This window comes from Symphalangus syndactylus, chromosome 24, assembly GCF_028878055.3.
Source record: "Symphalangus syndactylus isolate Jambi chromosome 24, NHGRI_mSymSyn1-v2.1_pri, whole genome shotgun sequence".
Classification (NCBI taxonomy): domain Eukaryota; kingdom Metazoa; phylum Chordata; class Mammalia; order Primates; family Hylobatidae; genus Symphalangus; species Symphalangus syndactylus.
In genome coordinates this window covers 65815165-65835229 of record NC_072446.2, presented here as the reverse complement: position 1 = coordinate 65835229, position 20065 = coordinate 65815165, and the positions used below count along the sequence as shown (strand labels likewise).

General features: G+C 43.8%; 1 protein-coding gene across 6 annotated transcripts in view; it reads left to right on the top strand.

Moving 5' to 3' along the window:
* Nucleotides 1-20065, top strand: part of SNAP25 (synaptosome associated protein 25) — an 88305-nt gene that overhangs the window by 13295 nt on the left and 54945 nt on the right. For 2 of the 6 annotated variants that reach the window (XM_063634000.1, XM_063634001.1), the window contains exon 1: nt 11878-11939. The exons of the other annotated variants lie outside the window; for them this stretch is intronic. The gene's annotated coding sequence lies outside the window, so the exon portion shown is untranslated. Of the gene's footprint in view, nt 1-11877; nt 11940-20065 lie in introns of those variants that run through there. 6 annotated transcript variants of the gene reach the window in all.

Sequence of the window (20065 nt, the reverse complement as noted above, 5' to 3'; positions counted from 1 at the left end):
TTACCAGAGCTCTCTCTTTCTCAGCCTCCTGTCCCTGATTCTTTCTGTACATTGATTCCACTTTCTCTTGTTGAAAAACACTTCCTTCCTCCCCATACCAGAAACATACACATGCGATTTGTACCCTCTGGCCTTCCACTATGGAAAAGGAACTGCCAATTGTTGTCTGTATCCTTGATTCAAAAATACCAAGGAAGATCTCTGATTGGCATAGCTTGGGCCAAGTGCTCAATCAATTGTGGGTGTGGAGTGGCTTGGAGGAATGTGATTTCCATGCTGGAACCACACAGTTCAGTTGGGAAGAACCAGTTTCAAAGCAGACACAGTAAGCCGTCTTTCCTTATTTTCTCCAAAAGGTTAGGTTGGATAGCAAACCACAGGTAAAATCTCTGCTGCTTTGGAAGAATAACCTACTCACCTCTGAGAACATTAGGGAGACTTCACAGAAGTGAGGAAGGATGTTTCTTTCACCTTTCTGTGCTCACACTAGCCTGGTTCTGCAGGATGTTCCATCCATGTTACAATTCATTCGCCAAATATAGATTATGTCCCCACCATAGACTAGGCACAGTTCTAAGCAATGGTAACAAGCAGAGAACAAAGTATATGAAGTCCTATTCTCATAGAGCTTACCTTCTAGTAGAGAAAGACAATGCTATGAGTTAAAGAATGCAGGACAGAGACATAGAGTGATACCCCAAGGAGGTAAAATGATGATTTAGAAAGAGCTATGAGAGAATGCATCTCTGAGAGGCAGCATTTAAGCAGAGACCAAATCATCTGCGGGCTCAATGATTTTTATGCCCCCTTCCCACTATAACATCAGCAGAACTCCAGCACTTGATCCCTTTACTTTTCAACAATAAAAATAAACTTAACATTGATCTGAATCATATAGATCTGCTTTCCCATCATTTTCTCATTTGTCTCCCCAGTTTCATGACCAGGTACACTTACAGCTCAAGGATACAGTGAGAGAAAAGAACTTCATAAAATCCAAACAGTCCACAGTGGCTGAAAATAAGGGATAACTGGTCCTCTGCTTCATGTCTTTCCTCCTGTGGCTCATTTTGCCTCCTATCATGACCATATTATGTGCACAGATATACGGATGAGCTGGGGCACCTATGGCCTGTGCAGGCTAAAGAGCTCAAAGATTAGAGCCAAACCAAAGATTCTGTCACAGGATATTAAACTGGGTGGTGAATTCCCATTAAGCCTAAGATTCCTTCCAGACCGACTTAGGCCACATCACACGTAAGCTTTATGAAAATATATGCAACCCAGAGGGAAAAGATATGAATGTGATTCCTTGACCCAGCCAACCGTAATCTTTAACCCTGTCACAAATTTTCTTGGACACAGTGAAGGAAGGGAAAGGGAGAATCTCCTTCCTCTGCATTTACTAACCAAAACCCAACTTTCCATCAATCACAAAAAAGGCCCAGCGTAAAGCTGAGTTGTCTCTGGTCCATTGAGAAGGTAAGCATTAAGGGATGGCATCTAACTGGATAATGGGATGCAGGAAGGCGTACAGACCTGAGAAGTAGACCCTCTTCTACTTCCCTCTCGAGGTGGAAGAACTGGGCCCAAAGATGCTGTTAGGCTGCAAGATTGTGCCTCTGGACCGGCAAATTTAGTTTCAAGGTCACGTTCTCCCTCGACTTGTTCTATTCCCTTCTTGTCCTAGTATCTCAGGAGTCTGGTTTTCCTTTCTTTTTATTTCTTTAAGCTTGTTTTCAACTTTGTTTGCCTGCGTGTAGCTTTTTGTGTATTATTGAATTGGAAATTAGTCCTCCACCTTAGGGCTTGAGACTCATATGGGTGGCTCTTTTATGTGCTTTTTCCTCCCAACTCTATTAACAATTTTGGCCCAATGGATCACAGTTGGCTTCTCAGTGAAGCAGGCGAAGTTCCCCTAATCATTTTTGAAATTCCCCTTTTGGATCTGACAGGCTGGTAACTTAAAAGAACCATGTCCTATATAGATAGACTTAAGTTTTTTCAGGTCACTTACCAAACAATTGCATTGATTTATTCTGCATCTGTTTAATGATCCTTGTTTCTTTTTTTTCACATTGTTTCCCCACTATTATTTAATTTTTTTTTTGAACTTCATCACAGTTCTGGAAAGGAAGATGATATAGAAACCACAGCCATTTTGCAGATATGAAAACTGGGACATAGAAATTTGACTGCCCTGGGAAAGATCACCTACTTATTTGATGACAGAGCCAGTTCAGGGATGAAGGTTAGCCAGATGTCCAGTTCCCCAATCTTGTTCTTAATCCATAAATGGAACACTAGTGCTCTATAGGCTTAATACTACCCACAAATTTATTTTATTTGGCCAGTACTGGATTTACAAAATCGTTAATCTGAAATGCCTTAAGGCAGGGTACTTCCTCTCCAATTTGCCGCAAAGCCTACCATTACTTATGCCCAAGGCATAATTTTTATTATTCTCCCAGCCCTATAGGCATTTGAGATTGCTTCCATTGCTTACAAAAGTTGTGCAATTTGTCATGGTTTTATGATCCGCCAGAATCAGAAATGACTAGAAGTTTCTTGGGTTATTTTACCACAACTCTTTCCTATGAATGTCTTCATGAGTTATGTCAGTATTTGGGGAAACATGATTAGACATATAAATTGCACTAAACAGACTATGGCTTTTGATCTGAGTTGAATTCAAGCAGTCTTAGCTTTTTGTTTTTCCCATGGATCCCACTGGCAGTATGGTGAAGATATACTGAAGCCACTTTCAGAGTGATACTTTTTAATGTATAAAATAAAATAAATAGGGATTAGCTGGGCATGGTGATGTGCACCTGTATCCCAGCTATTTGAGAAGCCAAGGCAGAAGGATCACTTGAGCCCAAGAATTCAAGAGTTCAGTGGCCTTGAACTGGACCATGCCACTGCATTCTAGCCTGGGCAACATAGTGAGACCCTGTCTCTGCAGAAATAAAGTAAATTAATTGGGCATGGTGGCATGCACCAGCAGTCCCAGCCACTCAGGGGACTAATGTAGGAGAACTGCTTGAGCCCACGAGTTTGAGGTTGCGGTGAGCTATGATCATGTCACTGCACTCCAGCCTGGGCAACAGAGCAAGACCTCATCTCTAAAACATAAAAATTAAAAAATAAAAATAAATACATGGGGACTATACAGGAAACCAATTTTATTGAAATACAACTATTAAAATATTTTTAGAAAAACCACATTTGTGGTATAATGTGTTTTTTAATTAAAGCATTAAATAACAATATTTAGTGGTAAATCTAATAACTACCATAATTTCAAAGTGGTAATGAGAATATCTGCTATTTTGAGATATCTGCAACAACTGTAAAATGATATGAAGACGTCAGTGTCGAGCTCTCCTGAACCCCTGTGGGTGGTGGGATGGAAGAAAGCTAGTCAAGTAGAGGGAGGAGTGGATCCACATGTCATCCAGGTCCAGTGAAACTGGCTGGCCCTGAAGCAGTTATTTTTGTTGTATAACAAACCACCCCAAAACTCAGTGGTTTAAAGCAGCAACCGTTTCTTATTGCGTATGGGTCTATGGGCTAATGAGTTAGTTCTTCAGTCAATTGGTAGATTGGCTGGTGCCTGCTTGGTGTGTTCACTCCCATGTCTAGTAGTTACTGCTGGCTCTTGGCTAGGGCATCAGGGGCTGGACCACATGTCTCTCATCCAACAGGCTAGCCCTAGTGTTGGCATACAGACATGGTGGGAGTTACAGAGTTTCTCAAAACAGCAAGAGAGAACAAGTCCCAATGTGCAAGCACCTTCCAAGTCTTTGTTGAGGCTACATTTGCTATTATCTCGTTAACCAAAGTAATTCACGTGGCCAAGCACAGAGTCAGTGTGGAAGGGGGATTATGGATCTTGGGAGGGGAATTATGCCAACTATATTTACAAAAACTCAACCATAGGTCCCACCAATCTTGGGAGCATAAGTCAGAGAAAGCCCCACCTCTGCCATAGATAGATGTCCTCTGCTCATCCATCCTGTGGCTACACATCTTCCACTAAGTTCCACAAACCAGGAAACTTAGACCTGGCTTATTAGTACCCTGTCCCCATAGGCCTTGGAGCCCTCAAGTTTAACTTTGGATGTCCTTGGTTCAAGAGGGCACCTGAATATCTAGTTGCATCTCTCCAAGGTAACTAAGGAATCATAGACCCAGGTATCTGATCAATTCCGCAGAGAAGTCAAAGGGGAAATTTTCTCCTTTGAACATTGAGGACAAATAAACTTTTCTGGATTCAAAATGGCAGGGTGGAGCAGGAGGGGATCAGCATCTTATTGTTTTATGGTAATGTTGCTTTATCTGTAATTTCACTTGAGCCTGTCTTGGTAAAGACGATTGCATTTTAAGTTTTTTCCCTGTCTCTCCAGAAGTGCCCGCTGTATAAGCAAATTCTACTTTCTCATCTAATTACAAGAGCTACCCATAATGTTAAAAACAATTCTCTGCCAGCCCTCTGCCCAATGAGCACTTTGGTAATGGAAACCCAAGGGAGGAGGCAATGGAAAAAACTCTGAAGGCCGTTCAGCTGTGTTGCTGCGTCATGGAAAACAAGCAAAGCAACTGTGTGGAAGCCTCGCAGCAGGTCCCACCAGAGCCTTCTTCTTAGCGGTTCCAGGGATTAGCAGGGCACGGCTGACTCACCCAGCTGCCTAGCCAGGCACTTCCATAGGGCATTCTGATACCTGGCTGTACGTTTGCTCAACTCACTTCGGATATCAAATAGAAGACCCCTAAAGATGAGGCCCTGGGCAGAACTGTCTGTGTCAGTTCCTGCACCAGCTTCAGTTTACTGAGCCTCCAAAGGAAAATACATACATACATACATACATACATACATACAGGCTTCTACATTCTTTTCTTGGAATGCTGTCCTAGGTTGAGCCCTCCCAAAAGCAGATCCTTAGTGAAGGATGAGGGTGCACATATTTTATTTGGGTGTTGATCCTAGGAAGCGCTGATGGGGGAGTGGAGAATCTAGACAGGGATTCAAAGAAAGCCAATACAGGGGGGCACTCATGAGCAGTTTGCCAGCTGCTGGGGCTCAGCCCAGCCAGGGACCTCTCTCAGAGAGAGTGTACAACATGCCTGGATTGCCTGACCTGAAAGGCAAGGAAGCTGGAGTATTATGCACCAACTCCCATCCTTCAGTGGCTAAGGGCTGTTCCCAGAGTGTAAACTTGCATCCAGCCCTGCAGGAGACCAACTCTACACCTCAGATTGGAGAAAATCCTAAGGCAATGAGTCTTGCCTCACTCACAGTAGAGGCACTAGCAGAAGAGGCCCTCAGAATATACAGAAAAGGCGAGTGCCAAGGGTATATGGTGGGCACCAACTGGCTGCTAGAATTTTGCACTGTTATCACCAGACACCCCAAGTATCACAATGGCTGTCTCCAGCTTTGGCACATTGATAGCTTGGACCTTCATTTATTCTGTGGGTCCCTAGTGGGTTCCATTCATTCAATATCTGTGTGCCAGGTACTGAGATAAAGTTTTTTCATACATCATCACATCCGATTCTCAGGACAACATGCAGGGTATTATTAGCTTCATTTTATAGCTGAGAAAACCGAGGTACAATGAGGTTAAGTAAATTATCTTAAGTCCCTCAGCTTAAAAATAACAAAGCTGAGATTCCCATCCAGATCCACTTTAAAGCCCATGCTCTATCCACAGCAAGCTTCACCCCAATTAGGTGAGGAGTCTTTTCTCCTGCTGAGAAAAGGCCCAGCCATATCCAGCCTCCCCATACCACCATTTCTCCTGAATCCTTCTCCTCTTCCTTTCTGGTCTCTCCTGTTCCTTTATCTCTTGTTTTCAGGTTGGCTCCATGGAATTAACTGATGTCCCTTCAGTGTTCTAGATCCTTTCCTGGGGAAGTGGGCTATCCCTCTCGTCCTCCAGGCCTCCTTACCCTGGGGGCTGGGATCACTGTCTGCATGCTCAAGACATCTTTGAATCTCCAAGTCCTTAAACACCCTCCAACTCATACTCACCCACCCACGATCTGGTCTTGTTCCACCCACACACAACAGGTGCTTTGGTGGATCCTACTGCTTCTGGCATCCTAGTGGGGAAGGAATCATGAAACCATTTCTTTGTAGCATCTTGCAGGTTTAGGACTGATCTTACCTGTGGGTCTCAAGCAAATTGAACTGCTTGATTTGTTCATAAGCATCGGGCCACAGTGTAAACTCTGATTTACCGTGGTTAATATTTTAAAACTAAGATAGCATGCAGCAAGGACTAAGAGAGGGAAAAATTAATTCTAGCCTGGCAGCGAGGGAGTGGGAGGGAGGTGGCAGCTCCTGCAGTCTCAGGGGGGCTCCACAGTAATAAACAAAACTGTAGCTTCCAGATGGCAAAAAATATAAGGGGAATGGATGGGTGCAGAAGGATGCTGTGCAACTCTGTTTTAGAGCCAACATATCCAACTTCATGAGGATCATACTATTATTTCAAAAAGAATATCAATAGATTGGGCATGATGGCTCACGCCTGTAATCCCAGCACTTCGAGAGGCCGAGGCAGGCGGATCACATGAGGTCAGGAGTTCAAGACCAGCCTGGCCAACATGGTGAAACCCCGTCTCTACTAAAAATAAAAAATTAGGCATGGTGGCGGGCACCTGTAATCTCAGCTACTCAGGAGGCTGAGGCAGGAGAATCGCTTGAACCTGGGAGGCAGAGGTTGCAGTGAGCCGAGATCACACCACTGCACTCCAGCCTGGGCGACAGAGCAAGATTCCGTTTCAAATAATAATAATAATATCAATAAAGCGTCAATGCTGACACCATCTCTGGTGGGGGCTCAGAAGCCACTATCAGTGAGTAGCAGATTCTCTCCATCCATCACAGGCCAAAAACAAAAAATAAAGTTAGACCTAAAAAAATAATGTGACAGAGGTTGTTGATGGAAAATGCCCTGGTATAGATTAGGGAGCATAAATTTCATACACTGGTTCCAAATGGACCATTTAAATGACAAAATCTAAAGTATTTTATAGAGAAGGAAGAGTAGGGGGCCTCGAGTCATTCAAACCTCATTTAAATCCCATCTTAGATTCCAACTCCAGGTTCTTTTGAACCACTGAGTGTGCCGTGCCACCTCTGTTTAGACAATAGTCGAATTTCATGCACACATATATGAAATTCACATAGGTGATATTTCAGGTTAATGTAAGTGCTCTGAAGACAAATAAAGTAGGAGGAACACAGAGAACGAAGGAGATACTATATTTGGACAGAGTGGGCATTCATCTAAGAATTTTGGCTTTGGAACACAATTGAATTCTTTCTTGGCCCAAGCCTGTAGATCTTTTTAAACTACAAAGTAGACTTCATTTGGTGGCTGCAGGCACGTGTACAAGCAGGGGAGAATTATTTCAAAAAGTCATTACAAATTTCACATGCTCCCAGGCACTAACTGAGCACTCTATGCATATGAAGTCATTTGCTATTCACTCTGCCAAATGCAGTAGGTAATCTCAACATTTCCACTTACAGTTGGGGAAACTGAGGTTCTAAGAGGTTACAAGGAATATGCCCAGAATATGGAATATGACCATGCTAGTCAGTGGGGTGGCCATCCCTGGAACCTGCATGAACTTGGGCCAACCCTTCTGTGCTACTCCACAATGTCCCATGAGCCCTCCCTAAGTAGAGGCGCAGAGGAGGACAAGACAGGGTAGAAGCCCCCTGATTTTGGGGAGGCAGCAGCAAGAACCTACAGGGGCCTTTCTGGAACCCGGGTGTATTCATTAGCTACTGCTGTGTAACACTATTACTGCAACCCTAGTGACTTAAAGCAACACACATTTCTTATCTTGCAGTTTCTGGGAATCACAAGTCTGGGCCCAGCATCGCAGGGCTCTCTCCTTAGCGTCTCACAAGGCTGCTGTGCAGGGGTCAGCTAGGGCACATTTTCATCTGCAGCTTTCTCCACTTCCAAGCTCATTCAGGTTGTCTGTAGAATTCAGTTCCTTGCATCACCCCGAGGGCCCTGTTTCCTGGCTGGCTGTCATCCAGGAATCATGCTCAGTCCCTTACCACGTGACCCTCTTGGGGCAACTCACAACATGACAGCTGACTTCAAGTCCAGCAGAAGAATCTCTCTCTTCAGGAAGGGCTGGTCCTTCTTTTAAGGACCTTCATCTGATTAAGTCAGGCCTGACCCAGGCAATCTCCTTTTTTACTTATCTCAAAATCAAGTGATTGGGAGCCTTAATTATACATGCAGCATCCATTTACGTTTTCCAAATATCATAGCTAATCACAGAATGGCATCCTGTCATGCTCACAGGTGCCCCCCATGCTCAAGAGAAGGCGGTTATAAAGAACTTGGGCACCGGGGCACAGAAATGCTGGGGGTCATCTCAGCATGGCACCCTGCATGCCAGGAAAGCGTGATCCTGCTTCCTTCCGCCATTCTCCATGCCTCTCTCCAAGGCTGCAAGTGTTCCTGCCCTACAGAGAGCCTTGGTCCACATCACACAGCCAGAGGCCTCCCAAATGAACATTTCTTAGCGGCCAGGCCTCGCTCTGAACTGGGTAATTGTGATGTTTGCAGACCCATCCACCTACATGAGTTGGGGCCTACACGCATTGTTCTGATCATGATTGCCTCAATCTACAATCATCCCTCCAGAGGAGGCTAGGCTTGCAGAGCCCTGGAAGAGCAGGCAGGGGGCTCTGGAGCATTCAGTCTTTCAGTGTTTGCCATTAGCGACCTGGGGAGTGATGCGAATGGCTTCAATTGCTCCGTGGAGCCAGCAATCACAGCAGGCTTTGGGGGTCCCTGACATGAGCTGGAGAAAAGCCTCTGCGAAGCAGCTGCCAGGGTAATGGAAATGCCCTGCTGCCTCGCTGAGCTTCTACGGAGCCGGGCAAGAGTCTAGGGCTGCGTGCCCTGCTCAAGAGAGGCCCAGTGTGAACTGCAGGGCCGACATGGGCTTTCCTGATGAAGCTGTTCTTGTGCCGAAGAGAACAGCAGAGGCCTTGGCTGGGAAGGCAGAGATCAGTATGGGAGGGCAGGGTGGGTGCAGTGGGGGGAGTGAGGGCAGCATCTGTGTTCTGTGATTCACAGGCAACCTAGCAGTGTCTCCTGAGCCTCAGAGTGCATGGGGTGGCTCCGCACCCCAGCTCTTCGTCACCCTCATCATCCTCATCATCTTCATCACTCACAATTGCAGTCCCTGGGTCCATCAATACCCCCTCCTCCCTCTTTCTGCCACTCCCCATGTATTTACTGAGCATCTATTACATGCCTAGCGCTGCTCCGGGCACTGAGAAAACAGGGGTGAACATGCCAGGCAATATTTCCTCTCGGGGTGATTAAATTTTAATGGGAACGGGCAGACATCAATCAGACAGATGGACAAGAAAAATATCAGATGGGGGTGGTGGCTAAGTAAGAGATTGAAATGGGGTGAGGTGGTCCAGAGAGACGGGTCAGGAAGGTCTCTCCGAGGAGGAGATGTTTATGCTGAGGCCTGATGACAAGAACAGCCAATCATGAGATGGTGTGAATGGGTGTTGCAGACAGTTCGTGCCAAGCCTGAGGCAGGGGCAAGGTGGGTGCTTTCAAGACACAGCAATAGGCTGATGCTGTTGGAGGGAAGCGCAGAGGAAAGTGAAGTGTTAGGAGGGAGCCAGGTTAGCCAGGGCCTGCCAGCCTGCAGAGGAGACTGGCTTTTGTTCAAAGAGCACTGGGGAGCCCTTGGAATTGTGACAGGGAGATTGATACCATCTGATTTATCTTTCTACAAGATACTCTGGATTGGAGTGGAGCAAGGAGGTGGCTGAAGCTCCAGAGTATGACTATGGGTGAAGCAACTTAACCCAGGGAGGCAGCATTCCTTACTAGGGGATCCCTACTGGACAGTAATGGCCAGCGGGTGTGCACCATGGGGAGCTGCTGGAGAACCCTAACTGCTGTCTCCACAGTCTCCACCTGGAGCAGGAGAGAAGCTGATTCTAAGTCTGTTCCCTAAATGCAGCAGAATGTATATGCAAGTGATTCAGTAAGGAAGGATTCTCAAGTGAAACCTATGTAAGAAAGTGAGGGGGAAAGAATGGGGCAGGAGAAAGAAGCAAGCAAGGATGTGGTTGCAGCTGGAGACTAGCATCAGCTGATCCCAGAGGAGCCCTGGAGTGTGGATTGCATCATAGTTACTCCTGCCTTGAGACTCGGAGTGCCAGGCTTTGGTAGCCCTGAACTGGTCAGTCATTGGCCAGCACAGAGTGGAGGTGTTAGAAACTCCCAGTAGGGGAGGAGGCTCCTGTGTCTCAAGGGCAGGGCTCAGGAGAAGTCACAGGTATAAACTCTAAGCCATGTGAAGCCCGGCATCTGGGGAACAGTTGCACTTGCTAGTGGAAAGTAACAGGAATCTGGGCAGAGCACCTCCAGCATCTGTTATAGTGGCCATGACTTTACTGAGAGAGGAGAGGGAGGATGCCTAGACTAAGAAAGTGTCCTGCTGCAAGAAAGCACGGGACCCACATTTCTAAAAGCAAATGAGCTAACATAGGAGGCCTGTTACAGGAGGAACCTCTCATTGCCTACAGATGCTCTCCAAATAATCACCTCCAGGTATGCACTTAAAATAGGAATCAATTTATGGACATTCCATTCATCCAGCTTCCCAGGAATAAGTTCATTGCATTCTGGAAGATTATATCTAAATATTCATTTAGCCAGCATAAAAGGAGATTAGGATTAGGTGCACTTAATCAGTACATTAGAATCTTCTATCAAAGGCATCCGATCCTGTTTCTGAGAATAAATGGAGAATAAACATGGCCTATTAGCAAGGAGTGGCTCTTCCTGTCCCCTGCTCTGTGATTGCAGAGAAGAAACCAGTAGCTAAGAAGTAGGGCCGCCTAACAGCTGCTTCTGTGATGGCCACAGCTTTGCTTAGAGGCACTGGCTTTACTGTTCAACTGTATAGCTCTTTAGAATGTAGATCAGTGGTTTCCAGACCTTGCCTGCACATCAGAATGCCCTGGGATCTTCTAAAAATCCAGAAGCCCAGGTCGTATCCTGAATCAATTGAATTATAATCTCTGGGAATACTTTTTAAATAAACTTTTTATGTTGGAATATTTTTAGAGTTACAGAAAAGTTGCTAGGGTGGTATACCTCTCACCCAATTTACCCCATTGTTGAAACCTAACATTATCATGATACATTGGTTACAACCAAGAAACCAACATGAGTACATTACTACTAATCAACCTCCAGACTTTACTTGGATTCCATCAGCTTTTCAATTAGTGTTTCTTTTTTGTTCCAGGACCAATCTGGGGCACCACATTGCATTTAATTGTCATGTCTCCCCTGTTTGCTTTAGTTTGTGACAGTTCCTCAGTCTTTCTTTGTTGTTCATGGCCTTGACAGTCTTGAGGAGCATTGACAGGGATCCTGTGGAATGTCATCCAATCTGGGTTTGTCTATTGTTCTTGTAATGGAACAAGACTAGGGTTGTTAGACTCGGGTTATGGGTTTTTGGAAAGAGCACAGCTAAGGTAAAGTGGCCTACTCGTCATTTCACGTCAGAGGATACAGTAGATCCATAATGACATTACTGGTAATATTACACTTTGTTATTTGGTGAAGGTCATATTTGCCAGGTCTCTCCACTGTAAAGTCAGTATTTTTCCCTTTCCCTGTTCTAATCTTTGACTGAGTCTAGCTCACCCTCAAAGTATGGCGTGTGTAGAGGTGGGTGGAAATCAGTCAGAAATCTATGAGACACATTTTTACGGCCACCAAACTATCCTCATCTCTTTGCCTTAGTTCCCAATCACTGTTTGCAAACTTTCTCAAATGATTTCTAGGACTTTGCAGACCCCTCAGTTCCCCTGGGATTGAGACAGCACTTCCTGACTGTTACCTTGGGTAAGTTATTTAGTTTTGTCTGAGCCTCTATTTCCTCCTCTGAGAAATGGGTATTAGTCAAATATCTATTTCTAGGAGTTATTGCCATGATTAAATTAGATAATGCCTATAAGGTTTTGACTATGGTGCGAACATTCAACAAATGTTCACTATCAATCATGTTAATAGTTGTAGTAATAATTGCCTTCATCACTCTGACCTTGTGTATCTGATATCTAGGGTCACGATAATGAACCTCAGTGACATAAAACAGTAAGTTAGAACTTACATTTGGGAAAGAGAGGCATATTATAAAACTAAATCCACCAGGTTTATTTATTATAAAGAAACACTCAGCACTTACTATATGCCCAGCATTGTTTAAATCATTTTTATAAATATTAACCCATTCCATCTTCATAAAAAGAATTCAAGGTAGGAACTATTATCACTATTTTACCCATTAGGAAACTGAGGCACAGTGAGGTGAGGCAGCTTACCTAAAGGCGCACAGCCAGTGAGTGGCAGAGCCAAGATTTGAATGTAGGCAGTTCGACTTCAGAGTCTACACTTGTAACCACTACACAATGCTATGTGGGATAAACAAGAAGTATAAACTGTGTGAGACTGTGTGAAAGGTGACTGGGCCTCATCAGGAGCAGGAACCCAGTGAGACATAACATCTGCTAAATCTTTTTCTTTCTTTCTTTTTTTTTTTTTTTTGAGACGGAGTCTTGCTCTGTTACCCAGGCTGGAGTACAATGGCGTCGTCTCGGTTCCCTGCAACCTCCACCTCCCGGGTTCAAGCGATTCTCCTGCCTCAGCCTCATAAGTAGCTGGGATTACATGCACGCCCCACCAAGCCCAGCTAATTTTTGTATTTTTAGTAGAGATGGGGTTTCACCGTCTTGGTCAGGCTTGTCTCGAACTCCTGACCTCAGGTGATCCACCCACCTCGGCCTCCCAAAGTGCTGAGATTACAGGCATCAGCCCCCGTGGCCGGCCATCATCTGTTAAATCTTAAGCAAGCGTATGCCAGACAGGAGAGAGGGGCTGGGGTCAGGAAAAGAGAGCTGAGGTGTTTGGAAAAATTGCTAAGGAACCTCCCAGTCTAGTGTGGTATCCTCCACAAAAGCGAGCTGATATTAAGCATTCTCCCCCAAAGCCAACTAATATTAAATTTTCTTTCTGGGAAATATCTCCATCTCTCTCTCACTGTCTGTATCCTGCTCTCTCAATTTCTGAATGTGCCCTTGGGAATTCAGTCGGTCTTTGGTTTTGGGGAGGTTGGAGCTGGCAGGGCGTCTCTTTCAATAACTGGAACTGATCGCTGGTATAAAAGAACCCGGACCACTCAAAGCATATCCTCATGCTGTGTCTCCCACAGTTAAAGTCAATCCACCCTCCTTCGCTTTTAGGTCAGGAGTTTCGTAAGGCAAAGGAAGTTTCTGATTGGGAGAATTTAGATTAGCTATCAAATTATATTTGGGGAAAGTGAATGTTCATTTAAAACTGGGGGGTCTAAAAAAAGTTTTGTTTCTGGGGCAGTGTGGGTTTCAAAGTATGGCATTTACAGTTTCACCCTGGGCGTGTGCCCAGATCCAAAGTCTTGCATCAGAATTCAACTACAAACTTCTGGGTGACAGAAATGCTATCTTCATCTTATACACACACACACACACACACACACACACACACACACACACACACACATTGACAATTCCCACACAATAGGTGCTCAATATGTATCTTAAATGAATCTATAATTAGACTCATGATAAGGTGCCGTGACTTGCTTGTCACTACATCTATATTTGAAATCCCAAGAGCACATGTAAATCATAAGCTTTGTCCTTTCCTTTGTCCCATCTTGTCCCCATATAAAATCATCTTTCTACTTCCAAAATTGGCAAGGAAGAAAAGCATCTTAATTCACTTCATGACTGAAATTTTAAGCATACCTTTACCGAAGTCTGAGACTTCAAAGCTACCTGCCCTTCAGCCCAGGTAACTAGTGAGTGTCCTCAAGCATTGACATTATTTAATGGAGCTCATTGGAATTCATTTTATGCCTGAATATGTTGACTCCACTTCTGTCTAAAGCCTGCTGGGAAAACTTGGAATTCCAGTGGCTTCGCGGAGAGCATATTGATTCTAAGCTGAGTCTGAGCTATTTCTGAGCCATTTGTTTCAAAGACAGGGTCTCACACTGAATTTTCCTGGTTTAGAGTAAAAGAGAAGATGGTGTGTATATGTGTGTATGCACGCAGGTGTGTGTGCGCACGCATGTGTGTGTGTGCGTGCATTCGTGTGCGAGCACATCCTGTGCACATCTGTGCATGTACGTGAGGTGAGGGAAAAAGGTGGAGAGAGAGATAAAAGGGGGTTGGCCTGTTTATTGAGAGGGAGGGGAATTGCCCTTGCAAGGTTCTCCTTATCAGCGAAGACAGAATGATTGGCTGAGCCCAGGAAATTTTAACATTTATCTAAACGTCTTATGGAGAAGAAAGAAAAGAGGCAAGCCACCCTGACAGTGGCAGGGGAATGAGCCCTATTGCTACCCACCATCCCCAGGGGCTCCATCAGTACCCCAGCCCTCAGCCACAATGCACACACAGCCTCAGTGAAAACTACACGTTTGCTAAAAAACTCACTTTCCAGACAAGTCTCCTAAACTTCCCACCAAATTGCCACCTTTTAATTTCACAGTCCCCTTGAAATCCAGAAAGAATAGATGTGCCAAGAGTGGCCCTTTAAGTGGAGAGATAAGGACAGAAGGGAGAATAAATAAATGCCCTATCACTAATATTCATTCTGAAGATGTGTTCACCAGCCGCTGGGTACAATAATCCTGTTAGGGCTCACATCGTTGGGCACAATATTTGTTGAGCATTTATTATGTCCAGGCACTGTCCTGCATGTAGTGGCAATTTAGCAAAAAGGTTAACAGCCTGAGACCTAGGAGCAAGTTATTTAACTTTCTTGTTTCTCCATTCTTCATCTGTAGAAAAGGGGTGATGATCATAACATTGTTAGGAGCACTAACATGCATAAAGAAGTCAGACACTGCTTGGCATGATGTGAGTGATTCACAGATGTCAACTGTGGTGTTTCTAAGCATGAAGATGGCCTCATGCCTCCAGTTAAGATCCATATGACCCAAAAGTTAGAAAAGAACCAGCAATTTCTCAATGGCAAATGCAAACACCTTTTTTACTTCTTAAAGGATTTGGGAAGCTACAGAGAACACCCTAGTTCTTCCCAGAAGGCTGCCCCTGAGCTCTCATATCGATGACCAGCAACAGAGTGGTCGAGTGGTGCCACCAACAACCACTTGTTCCAATCAGTGATGACATTTAGGGCCAGCCCTATAGCAAACTTTTTTCTGGCTCCTGAAATGAAATGAGATGACAAAATTTTATTTCACCAGTGACATTCTTCCTGTCCTAGCCCACAACTTCAGTATTCCCTTTTAGACCAACACAGGCATTAAACTGGAAATACACTTCAGCTTCGATTGAGGAAAAGGCTAAGAATAGAATCATTGGTTGTTCCTGAGATGCCATGTGAAAAATTTAGATTAAGTCAGGCTTCCTTTTTTCCTCTTGGCCTATTTTCTTTTGGTAAAGGATGTGAAGAGAGCACCTTCCATGACTGATGTGCCTTCCAAGCATGCTGCATTTCTGCTCTGCTTGCTGCCTGCTGCTTACTCATCCCGATAGTCCAACTGTCTCTAAAACTCCTAACATGAAAGAGTGAAAAGAAATTTGACTGCAGGGTATGGAGGGCAGAACTGGGAGAGAGGATGATGGCACGAAAGCAAACTTTTGAGACATACTCAGTAGGTCAGTTAGCTTTTGCTTTGTAACAAATGACCCTCAACTTAAAACTTAGAGGCTTCAAACAACATTCATTTATTTAGCTCATGATTCCATAAGTCAGCAGTTTGGGCTGAGTTCAGCTGGACTCCCTCTGTAGTCTGTTGCTGGATCAGCTGGAGGGCTCGTTGGTTTAGAGTACCTTAGCTAAGATGATTTCTCTCTGTTCCACAGGGTGTATCTCATGATCCATTAGACTAGCCTGGGTTTGTTCACCTAGTGGTTGCATGGATACAAAGAGGGATGGAGAACACTCCAATCTAATCATGTTGAGCCCATGCTTATGAGATAATGAGACCTAAAAAGTTGTTCTCCCCAATTGAATTGCATGGGAATTATCAAACACACATGTGTGCACAGAAGCCAACAAAAAGTATACTTGGCTTTAAGGATCAGGGTATAGGGTGCAGGGAGACCCAGGAGACCCATAAAATAGTTTATAGCCAACCCCAACACCTCATGTAATTTAGCTGTTAACATTTTCCCTCCTTCAATGCAAATTATTTTATAGTGCTTTTTTCTGATTATAAAAGTAATTCATGTTCATTGCAGAAAAATAGGCAAAGAGGAATATAACAAGGAAAATATAATTAACCATAATCTGGTGTGCAGAGGCAATAATTATGAATAATTATTTTATTATACATACAGCATAACATGACCTTGTTTCTATCTATATTTAAATATTCAGTAATACCATTTGTTATGTGCTGTGTGTCAGAACATCTGCTAACTGCTTTATATGTATTAATTCATTTAATCCCCACAACAACGATCATTTTTGAGATGAGGAAAATGGGGCACAGAGAGGCTAGACATCTTGCCTGGGATCACACAGCAAGTAAGTAGTAGAGCCAGCATTCAAAGTAATGCAGCCCCACTTCTCAGAGCATTTTTGACCCTTAAAATCTGTACTATTGATCCTCACATCCAATGCTACTCAAACATTAGTGTGCACTAGAATCCGCTGAAGGGCTTGTTAAAGCAATTTGCTGAGCATCATTTCCAGCTATTATGATTCATTTGGTCTGGGGCCTAAGAATGTGCATTTCTAACAGATTCCCAGGTGATGCTGATATTACAGGTTCATCAACCACTCTGCGAATAACTCTGGTCACAGCAGTGTCAAGGTATGTACTGTTAATTCCGCTTCACAGATGAAAAAACAGAAGATCAGAAAGATTCAACAAATAGGCCATGGACACACAGCCTGTCAAGTCTATGTTATATCTATTTTCCAGTTGACTCTCATGGAAAACAACAGCCAACGTTTACTTCTTTGCTAGCTCGTGCCTTTCTTCTGGTGAGGCTATAGGGCTAAGGAGATAGCTCAGAAGTTAGATGCAGCCTCTCTGAGAGCCAGGTTTTACTGGGAGGTGTGTGGGTTGCAGCCACTCATTTGTTCACTCATTCATTCAATACCTTGGCAAGGAGCCCTAGCTGGGAAGCCCCATCCATGATGGTTGGTGGTAGGATTCCTGCCCCCAGCAGCTTCCACATACTGATACTGAAGTGACTGTTTCTGACTGAAGGAATGACAATCTCATCAAGTGAAGTATGAACAGAAAAAAAAAAATGGCACAAAGATGTTACCTTTTGAAGCTATTGATGGGAACCTGTTCCAAAGACCTCTGTGCTATTTTCTAACAGCAAAGAGACTGGTATTATTTTGGCGGGTTCCTTACAAGAAAAAAATAACCCTCCTATGATGGCAGAGCCTCTGTGATGTCTGCCTAGAGGGAGTGTAGCTTTTGTAGCCATGTAGGACCAGCTTGGAACTCTCTGGGTGTCCATCCTTCCTGCTCAGTGTGGGCCACAGGCAATAGCATCGCTGTGCAACTTGATAGAAATGCTGATTCATAAACCCCACCACAGGCCGACTGGACTGGAATCTCTAGATTTAGAGCCCAGGAATCTGTTTTAATAAGCTCTTCAGGTGATTTTTAGAAGCCGTAGTCTAACAAGAACCCTGCAAAGCTAATTATTTTGCTTCCCAAGGAGAACAGCTAACCCTCTGGAAAGTTAAGACCCTTTAGGTCTAGTGTTAGACCTAAAGGTTTGCTCTTCTCAAACTTTAGTGACCATCAGGTTCACCTGGAGAGCTTATTAAAACATGAATTCCTGGGCCGCACCCTCAGAGATTCCAATTCAGCGGATCTAGGGTGGAGCTTATGAATATACATTTCTAGCAAGTTCCTGCGTATGCTGCTGCTGCCTGTCCTGGACCACATTCCTAGACTCCTTTAGCAACATCCTTCTTAAAGAAAAAAAAAACTGACTGCAACTGTCAGACCTTTTCAAGATCTCTGATTCTATCATTCCATTTCAAAATTATATTTTCTTATTTAGGGAACTCAGTTTCTTCAGAAAACTACTTTTTAAACTTATTTTTCAATCAAAGTCCACAAACTATGTTAAAATAGAACTGATTCTGGTTGTCCAGGGCATTTCTGAAAGAGCTTGTTGAGTGTAAGGAAATGGAAGAGGTATGGCATGGCTTCATGATTTCCTGTTCAGGAGACTTTAATCTTAACCTTCCATCTGCTTAGAACCAGAGCCTTCATGATACACATTGTGGGGGACTAAATTTTCTGAGCACATTAGTCAAGCCCTGCAAAAATGACACCCAAATGGTCACAAGTGGTCTCCAAGTCCCCTGAGGAAGAAACCTTAAAGTATTTATCTCTAGTCTTAAACCCTCAGTATCTTAACCCACAGTCTCTAGGATACTAACGCTTAATGGGCAAAGTATGTAAAGAATTTTTTAAATTACTCATTGGACTCTCCTATAAGTATTAACATGCTCAAATTAATTTGAAATATATTGCCTTAAATAGTCCAAGGAAGATTGGTGCCAAAGAGCTTCATGAAACAATTAAAAAACATACAGTCATGCGCTATGCATTTTGGTCAATGATGGATAGATGGGTGGTCCCATAAGATAAGAATACCGGATTATTACTGTACCTTTTCCAAGTTGATATATCTTTAGATACACAAATACTTACCATTGTGTTATAGTTACCCATAGTATTCAGTACAGTAACATGCTAAACAGATTTGTAGCCTGGGAGCAATAGGCTATACCATATAGCCTAGGTGTATAGTAGGCTATCCCATCTAGGTTTGCCTAAGTACACACTATTATGTTTACACAATGATGAAATCACCTAATGATGCATTTCCTAGAAGGTATCCCCATCGTTAAGTGACGCATGACTGAATACTCCAATTTAAGATCCCAGCACCATGTCAAACAAAAAATGTTATAAAGAAGGGTGAGACATGATCCTTGCCCTCACAATTATTTACTTGCTGCTTTCTGCATGGTAGGCACTCAGACTAAAAGGATGCTGGTGGAGTGACCTGTCAAACACGAATGTACACAGTATTTTTGTCTCCAGGAGAATTTGTGCTTCAAGGAAAATTTGAGGACCTATCACAGTTTCCTGGGGGATAGAGATGACATAGAGGCCAATGTAGCATGAAGCAAGAAATACTGGAAAGGATACCTGAGAAGCACACAGGAGTCCAATGGGAGCCTTGGTCCAGGCTGCCAGCCTACTCCAGGAGATGCCATTTGTTCAGAATTTTGAAGGCTGGATGGAAGGCTGGAAAAGGGTTGAGGGATGATATTATGGCAAAAGAAATAGCAGACATTGGAAGGATTACAGTAAAAGTAAGTAGGGAAGCATTTTCATTAGGCATGCTCCTGAAGGAGCAATGATTAATAAGCATGAGATCTGATCCCTTGGAAAATGTTAAACAAACCTGTCCCACCTCCAAAAAGGAACACATACATCTATTTGAAGGGAGCCATGTTTGCACTTGTGATTAAAGCAGGCTAACCTTTCCTGGGTGGCTTTTGTCTTTCCTTTTTGTTACTCATGAGATCTTCTGTTTTCATCGTATATCTCCTCAAGGTTCTAGGTAAATGAACTACAGGCCCAGAAAAGCTTGTTTGCCTATCATGTGTTCCTCCTAGGAAGTGAATTTATGGAAATTTTGGATATTTGTGCAGCTACAGAAAAGGAAATCTCAAATCTGGGGAGATGGAAAGAACAGGAACCTACAGAGACTTGAGGCACAAATTCTCTGTACATTTGTGTTTGACAGGTCACTCCAGCAGCACATGCCAAATCAGGATGAGCGAAGTTCATAAGCTTGCTTTCTTATATGGCTGCCACGACCTTCTAGAACCATCTGGAACTCTACCACCCTCCAGTTAACAGGCCCTATGTGCCCTGCTTTGCTCTTGGGAACATTTTG